The sequence below is a fragment of the Zosterops lateralis genome (assembly GCF_965231275.1).
Source record: "Zosterops lateralis genome assembly, chromosome: 21".
NCBI classification, from domain to species: Eukaryota; Metazoa; Chordata; class Aves; order Passeriformes; family Zosteropidae; genus Zosterops; species Zosterops lateralis.
In genome coordinates, this window is record NC_139781.1 from 2,561,887 (window position 1) to 2,570,657 (window position 8,771).

Here is an 8,771-nt window from a genome sequence, read left to right on the forward strand (position 1 = left end):
AATTCAGTTGTTCTGATACAGGCACAGAGCTTATTTCTGCAGACTTAAAAGGATGATCTGTCTTGGCATTAAAACCTTTTTATCATTACATGTGAATCTTGAGAGTTGATTTAGGATAAAACAAAGCAACTTCTGTGCATAGACAAGCCCTGGCTCCAAACTGTAAAGACATCCCAGCAATATTTTGATAGTACTAATGAGGAAAAGTTGGATTTGACATCAAATCAGTATCTCCACAATGTAATGCCATTTCCTCCATCACGAGACTTTAATTATGAACTACTCATTTGCTAATTTTAATCTGTAACTCTGAGCTATTTTTGTGTACTTGATGTATGTCTTAAACCAGAAAAATAATTGAACACAGATATAGTTTCAATGGCTAAAATCCAGGAACCATCACATATCTCACTGAAGTCTGCAGTTTATAAAAGCACTTCAATTTTACTTTCTTCTCTAAATCAAGTTATCCACAGCTTGGAACAATTAGGATAACTGAGCAGCAAGCAACCACTCCTAAAGCCATTTTCACTTTTCCTATTGCCTCTTCCATAAAAATTCTAAAGATTCAGTAGAACACACATTTAGCCCAAGAGATATGAATGCCTCCCTTCCAACACAAATCGCAACTTTTGGCTTTCTCTGGAGCTTCCTGTCCTCATTAGTGCCTGCTCTATTTGTCAGGGCTCCATCATCTGCAGAGTCCCGAGCGTTGCTGTTCTGGTCCTCCCTGCTGCAGCACTGACACACTGGCTTACTCTGATTAGCACATTACAGAAAAATGATCCACTTTTTTTTTTTTTTTTTTTTTTTTTTTTTAATGGTTTCTTAAGCAACCCTAAATCCAAATGTGAATAACTACGGTGAGGGGTTGCAGCCTAGGAAGTTTACAAAACCCCCACAAATTCCCAACCAAAACATTGTCAGACATTCACTATCAGGGCACTGCGTACTCCAAGAAGTGTCTGCTGCTTCAAACAACATCCATCAGATCTGTGAGGACTGCAAAGCCTACACATCAAACCCATGAAGAGCTAGCTGTCTCTTTAAGCCAAATTCACATTTCCAGAGCTAGGGATTAGCCAGCAGTGATCCAGCAAAATAAGGACAGAGGAGACTGCTCAAAAATGAAGTGACTCCTAAGATTTTTCTCATATATTCACCAGAACGTCTCGTCCCTCCAGTGAAATCAGCACCGCAGCTTTCACTGCACACAGCAAAATAAACTCCAGCTAATAAATAACCCTACCCTCCTCAGGCAGGTAAGGCATGGGGCGTTTTAATAGCTTTGATTTCAGGGACATTATTTCCGGGGCCACTCCCGTGCTGAAGGAAACAACTTCATCCAGGGATGGAGGGAGTTGGCACTCGGGTACCAGTTCTGTCCCCAAAAAGGGACTGATGTGCTGGACTTCTCCAAAACGCGCCGAGCTCTGGGCTGGCTCGGGAGCCTCCTGCCTTGGGGAGCCTCCTGTCCTGCCCTGGGGGTTTGTGGCACTCCACAAAGGACTGGAGCTGTCCGGACCGCGTGTGACACTCACTGATGAGTCACACAGGGCTCAGCTCCGACCTGCGCTTCCAGTGCCAGCCAAACACAGCAATGACAATTCCTGCCACTGAGGACCACGGCGTGGGGTTATCATTCACAAATCCGTGTCTGAAACAGGTGAGGGACCTTCAAAGCCTTCTTAATTCCCCACTTAACACGTAAACATCCTGTAAAATCAAACGACACAACAACCCTGGTGGGAAGAATGACTTTTCAACCCGGATTTTAGATGCTATCTTAGGGCGCAAGAATAATTTCGGAGGTTTTTCTCCACACTGTTTTCAGTCATACGCATTCCCTGAATGACGAACTTCAAGAAACAACGAGACGCCTGCGATCAGACCCATAAAAAATGTTTAAAAATCGGTTTTCCTCAATCCCAAATCACCGCAGCGCTCAGCCTGTAGCTACTCTCGAGCGGCTCCGTGGGCGCTGAGGGACGGGGATGTCACTACCTGACCTCGGGATGCTCCTGCATCCCGGTCCCCGAGTCCCCATCCCGGTCCCAGGGTCCCCATCCCGGTCCCAGAGTCCCCATCCCGGCTCCAGAGCCCCCATCCCGTTCCCAGAGTCCTCATCCCGGTCCCAGGGTCCCCATCCCGGCTCCAGAGTCCCCATCCCGATCCCAGGGTCCCCATCCCGGTCCCAGAGTCCCCATCCCGGTCCCAGGGTCCCCATCCCGCCCGCTTTCCACAGCCAGAGCCCCCGCGCACTCTGTGCCCGTCTGGACGGTACACAGACTTTTTAAGGAAAAAAAAAAAAAAAAGAAAATCAGAGGAGTTGCGGCTGTCAGTTTTCCTTTTGAGAACTCACCTGGGGCGGTGCTGGCAGAGTCCGCGCTGGCGGAGCGGAGCGGGGCTGGAGCAGCGCGGAGCCCCCGCAGCCTGACCCCGCTCGGAGCCGGGCCCCACGCACCGTCTCTAGGGGGATGAGGATGAGGATGCGGGTCCCGGAGGCGCTCTCAGTGCCATGCCCGGCCCCGGCGCGGTGCCCCCCCGGGCGCAGGGGTTGCCGTGCCCGGCGGGGACATGGCACGGGCGCGGCGGGCGGGGCGGGGGTCGGCGCGCTCGGCGAGGGCTGCGGGGCGGCGGCGGCGGCGGCGGGACTTGTGAAACTCGGGCTGCGGCGGCGGCCGGTTGTGTAACGCGGCGGGCTGGGCCGGGCCCGGCCCCCCGGCACTGCACAGGCGCGCTGCTTCCCCGCCCCGCCGCCACCGGCACCGGCACCGGCCGCCGGCACCGCGGGCGCTGCGCGGGGCGGAGCGGGGCGCTGGGGGAGCGCCGCACCTCGGCACCGCACCTCAGCGCCGCACCTCGGCACCGCACATCACTTCAGCGCCTCACTGCAGCGCCTCAGCCCCGCCGGGCCCCGCAGCGCCGGGCAGGTGGCGCGGGGCAGCGGCGGTGTCGGTGCTCCGGGAGGAACCGGAGGAAAGTAGGTCACCGCCGCCGATCCGCGGGTACCGGCCCCGGCCGCCTTGTCCCGCCGGGACCGGCCCGTCCTGGCCGCGCTGCGGAGCGAGGCCCGGCCCGGCTGCCCCCGCGGAGCCCGGGCTGCGCTCCCCGAGCGGCACCGGCTGCACGGGCTGTGCCCGGCGGGATTAGTCATCCCGCACCCTGAGTCACCGCTTAACATTTGCCGCTTCCTTCCTCACAGGTTTTTTGGTTGTTGTTTTTTGGTTTGATTTTTTTTTTAATTCCCTTTCTCCGCTGAAACTGTTTATCCTCCTGTCCCAGGACAGCTCCTTTCCCTGTGCCCGTCCAGCCGTGCGGAGCCGCAGCCGCAGCGGGCGGCAGGAGCAGCGGGTCCCGCCGGGCAGTCGGGCTGGGGCCGCGGCTCGGCCGTGCCCTGTGCTCCTGCCCATCGCCAGAGTTTGGTTTGTGCTCCTCTTGTATCTGGAATGCCCCAAAGCTGGGCACTAAGGCTGTTCTGGAGTCTCCTCCTCTCTCTTCTCCGGGCGCTGCAGGAAGCCACAGCTGGGACGGCTTGGGAGAACATCTCTGGGTCCCTGACTCCGGCCCCGGGCTGCTCCAAGCGGCTTCCAAAACTGACTGCACTCCCTTACCAACAAGTTAAATTTTTTGGGGTGCTTTTCCCCCCTCTCCAGTTCAGCTCCTCTTGGAAAGCTGCTCGTTAACTTCTGCAATGCTGGGAGCTCTGCTCCCTCCGGGAGCACGTTACTGCCCAGCAGCCCTTTCCCACAGCTGGCATCCTCACCTCTGGCTGTCTTTGCTCAGCCACAATTCCTGTTCCTCTTCCAGCCCTCGTTCTGCTGGAGGAAAGGGGCGGGCAGCCGGGACGGCCCCATCCCCACAAGTGCCAGTGCCCCAAAGCACAGCACGGGGGACAAAAGCAGAACCACAAACGGGACAGTGGACAGAAGACTTGGCTGTGAGGTTTTTAACATGAACCTGCTGCCAGTGAGGAAAGGGAAGTGGCGTTGTCACAGCAAGAACCCTGAGGAACATCAGCTGTTATTGATGAGGACAAGTAAAAGGGAACCTTTGCACGCAGTTAATAAATTTCTTATTTGCTTTCCTATCGGAGGCAAAGAAAATAGCTTGGTTGTGCTGCCTGCCACGAGTGGCAAATCTCTTTTTCTCACTTCGAGTGGGTTTTCGAGGCAGGCGGCCTCATCGTGTGAAACACAGCAACCCTTCCCTCCTTCATGTGGTAAAAATCCTTCCTGCTCACTTTCAGAGATAAGAACAGGTATCAAACACAGCGTTTCTCCCCACTTTTGCTTGGGTTAAGGTGTGTTTCTGCAGCCCTGTCACAGCAGTGCCATCACCTGTGACAAGGGGATGTCACTGCCTCCCCACACGGGTGTGCAGACACATTTGGGGAAGGAGAGATAAGGAATGGTGAGAACATCAAACTCTGTGACTGAGGCACTTCAAGATTAAGCACCCACAGACGGATGGGTGGGAAGCACAGGCAGGCAGGATGTGGTAGGTTTCCCCTCGAGGTGCAAGTGAGTTTTTGAGGCCACAGCCCTGAGTTGTGCTAGCAGCTGGCCAGGGGTGCTGGGACACTTCCATGGCCACCCTCATCCCACAGGCCTGACAGGCACAGGAAACAGCATCAACAGTGCATTCTAATAAAGCAAACTGTTCAGAAATACCACTTTACCTCATTAAAAACCATTATTTGCTGAGCAGAAATCATGTTTTATTTGAAATGTTCCAATCAACTCCCCTGCAGCCCCTGGGGAGGGGAGGTAGCAGGCTGGGCAAATACAGAGGCCTCTCCTCCTGCAGCAATGGTGGAGGAGTTTTTGTATCAATAACTTTAATTATCTCGTTTAGAATAACACACTTTCTGCCAGGATCTTTCCACGAAAATCAAGAAAGAACAGGGAAACAGACATTTCTGCCACTGCAAAATTCACACATTGCTCAGCAAGTTGTGGTGTTGGGCAGCTTTGGCTCTGCTCAGCGATGGTTGGCATAGCCTCAAATTCATTTATATTGTTAGTTTTTGACAGTGCTCCATTGCAAAGACATGCCATGAACAATAAAAACAAGAGATAGCTGGGTTTGGCCAGAAAATAAGAACATCAAATAAAAATAAAATTATCTTTGCTGTTCCTGTATATATATTCTTGTGAATGTTTTTATGTATGTTCTTGTGTTTGAATATAATATATATAATCTATACAGAATTTATATATAATATATAAATATACATATATTATATTTTTATGTATGTAATGTGTGTATATCTATAAATATGTACAGACATGTACATACACATTATGTATATGTATATAAACCCCAGCCTGCCCCTGCTGCACTCACTCAGTGGACTGGGAAATCCTGCAGCCTGACAAGAACCACTAAGGAGCAACATAATCAAATGAAGAACTAGAAGGATACCTTGGGCTGTATTTTGGAGGATCACACTCCCATCCACCATCTATCATCCCGAGCCAAGGGTTGTCCAAACTAGCTCTTAAATTACACGCTCCAAAAAACTCCTACCCAGGAAATGCTTGCATTGCTCAGTGCTAAGTCAACAACCAGCCCCGGCTCAGGATCAGGCACCTCAGCCTTGTCTCCCTCCAGAGTGTGCCCAGAAATTCACAGAACTCACAGAATCACTGGGCTGGAGGAGACCTTCAAGATCATCTGTCCAACCCAGCCCCAACACCTCAACTAATCCATGGCACTGAGTGCCACATCCAGTCTTTCTTTAAACACATCCAGGGATGGTGACTCCACCACCTCCCGGGCAGACCATTCCAGTACTTTATCACTCTTTCCGTGAAAAACTTTTCCCTAATATCCAAGCTCTGTTTCCCTTGGCACAGGTTAAGGCTGTGTCCTCTGGCTCTGTCAGCGCTGCCTGGAGAAGGAGACCGGCCCCACCTGAGCACAAGGTGATGTTTCCCCCTTTTCGCACAGCAGTAACCGGGAGGCTTTGGGACCGCGCGGACGAAAAGAAAAGGGAGGAACAGAGATTACAAAGAGGAAGAAGCAGCCTTGCCTTGGTCCGGAGCGGCTGTTTGTGCGGAGGTCCCGCGGTGGCCCCGGGATGCGGCAAAGAGCGGAGAGCTGGGGCAGAGCCCACCCAGCGCTCGCCATGGGAAGGTGCGGGCGGGAGACCCGATCCCGGCTCTGCCCAAGGCAGGGACACGGCGTTAATTGTGTCACCGCTATTGCACAACGCTGTTGCCTTGACACTGTGTCATGTAAAGATTTTAAACTGCCTCTTTATTAGTCATCCTCTATTCATTTTAATTGCGCCTGATAAGCGGGGCCATTTCACCTTTGTGTTTTCTGTACGCGCTTATCGCGCGTATTTATGTCGCCCAAGAGACTTTCAATCTCTTCCTGTAGCGTTGGTAGGTGCAGAGGAATGAGGAGGCATTTGCCATCACAGCCTGCTGGGCTTCTCACCTGTTTGCTGGCTGCCTTTTCTGAGCCCTTTTTGCTCTCCTAGTGCAGCTATCTCCTCGATCCTGGCACCAAAAATGCTACGACAGAGGCTTAGCTTAATGCATGGGAACCAGTAAGAAGGGATAGGCTGATTGAAACCTGCACCTAATTTTATTATATTTTTTTTTTTCAGGATCAAGTGCTGTAGGTGTGTGCTTAACACCACGGGACTCACTTTGATCTTCTCCCAAGACAGAATTTTCTATGGATTAAATTCTTGCCTCTGAATTAGGGTATTGGTTATTTAACAAAATCAAAGCTGGGAGATGAATAACTAATTATTGGGTTTAATGCAAAGAATACAGCGAAAGTTTATGGAATATTTTAGTCTCACTTACTTGCAACATAAAAATATACTGCCTGCGAGTTTACCTGTGTGAACTCTGTCCCTGAAATTCCTTATCTAGCCTTATCTTTGTGAAGCCTGAAGTTTCACTGGAAGTTCTTGGAAAAAAGTGCACTTTCCCTTGTGTGATATTATGACCCTCTGCTCATGGCAAACAGCCCCTGGGTTGGTGGTGGGAGAGGGAAAGGCCCTTTGGCCAGGGACAGCTGTGCCCACCTGTAGGAGCAGCGCACTCAGGTGGCACAGGTGCTTCCCCAGCACCTGCAGCACTGCTGCCACTGCTGCCACTGTTTGCTTAGAGCTCACTGCAAAGTTGTCAGAGTCCTTCTCCATCTGGAGAGGGATCTGTTCTCTGGGTTTATTTAGTTTCACCTTCATTTTCCCCATTTAAAAAGGCTCAAAGCTGGAATTCAGGTTTGAACCAGAATTGTGTGAGGAGATGGGGAAAATCCCATTCTCAATTAAGTTCAGAAAAAGGAACAGAAATGCCATTAAAGGCAGAACAAAAACCACATTTACTCCAGTGTGAACATGATTTCCCCCCTAGCATAAATCTTGCATTCCTGTGGGCTGAAATGAGCTACCCAGCATCTTCAAGGGCCACTTGGAATATTTATGCAACTCCTTAAAAGGATTATGAAAATATATGGATGAGTTTATTACCATTTAGGACAAAATTCCACCTAAGCTTTTGAGAACCAAATGGAATATTTTCATTTCCATCATCCAGGACCTTATTTTGTAGAAAATGGTTTAAGATGGTTCTTATAGATACAACAGTATTACCCAAATTTTGTGTGTATTGAAGATCCTGTATTGCCTTGTGTTGGAGTAATACCTTGGCCAGATAAATGAATGTATTTGTTTGAAAAGCTGAGAAGTGCCCAAGTCATATTTTTGGCCCAGAAAAAAGATTAAAGAGTGCTTTTCATGTGGCTGATCGTGCTTCCAAAAATAATAATTATTTTTGTAAAGGAAAAAAGTGTTCTGTCTTAACTGCAGTAAAGTATTCTCTGATAAGTATTCTTGTGATCTGTTATTCTGCCTAACTCAAAGAAGGGAGGGGGAGAACAAACAAGAGCAAGGCTGCCTTCCCTTGCCCTTATCCTTACATGAGAGCACACAAGCTAAAGCTAAAGCTCTTTGACCACATTTTAGCTTGATCCCACAGGATAATGTACCTATGAATTAATTGTCTTTGATGCTTGGTTCATATCTTCTGGAGACTGTGCTGAAGACAAATTCAGATTGCTGCATTTAAATATGGGTTAAGTCACCTCTGATTAGTTTAATCAGCTACCAAGGAGCCTCTTGAACAGGGACATAAAATAGAGAGTTAATAATAATTATGTTAAAGGCACAAATCCCCCTGAATTCAGCAGGCAGAGGACAAATGAGCAGAGGGAGCACCAGGCAACAGCAGCAGCTGCAGGGTTGCCCTTGGATGAAGCACAGAGGGAGAACAGTCAAGTCAGTGCAGAATTACTGTCCATCATCTGCTACTGCATCTTTCCTAATAAATCACAGTGGTTACTGCTTAGCACATTGAATCCACATTGATAAACATGAATATTTCCTATTAATATCCAACAGGATATTTCCTATTAATACTTATGTTGAGCCTTATTCATACAAGGTGGTGCTGCTTTGAAGTTTCTCTCTGGTACTTGTCCATTCTTAGTTACCTGATCCCATACACAGCAGTTGGGAATTGTGCAGGTCAGCTATTCCTTGCACTGAAGGTTTCTACTTTCCCTCTTGGGCCTTCACTTAGGGCACATGCAAAGGTAATATTATCATCTCACAGTTTTCAACATATTACATTAGAGCAGCAAGTGCTGACCCCAAGACAAAACCCAATGGGCTTCGGGCCAAACATGCCAGATGGAAAGTTCCCCTTGTCACCTGGAATTCCTGCTACACCCCAGGCTCTGCC

General features: G+C 49.7%; 1 long non-coding RNA gene across 1 annotated transcript; it reads left to right on the top strand.

Annotated features, from left to right (window-relative positions):
* Positions 1–1,345: 1,345 nt before the first annotated feature.
* LOC310917717 lies at positions 1,346–7,705 on the top strand. Its single transcript, XR_014591474.1, has 3 exons — positions 1,346–1,666; positions 5,862–5,930; positions 6,623–7,705. It is a non-coding gene; the product is annotated as an uncharacterized lncRNA (long non-coding RNA).
* The last annotated feature ends 1,066 nt before the right edge of the window (positions 7,706–8,771 follow it).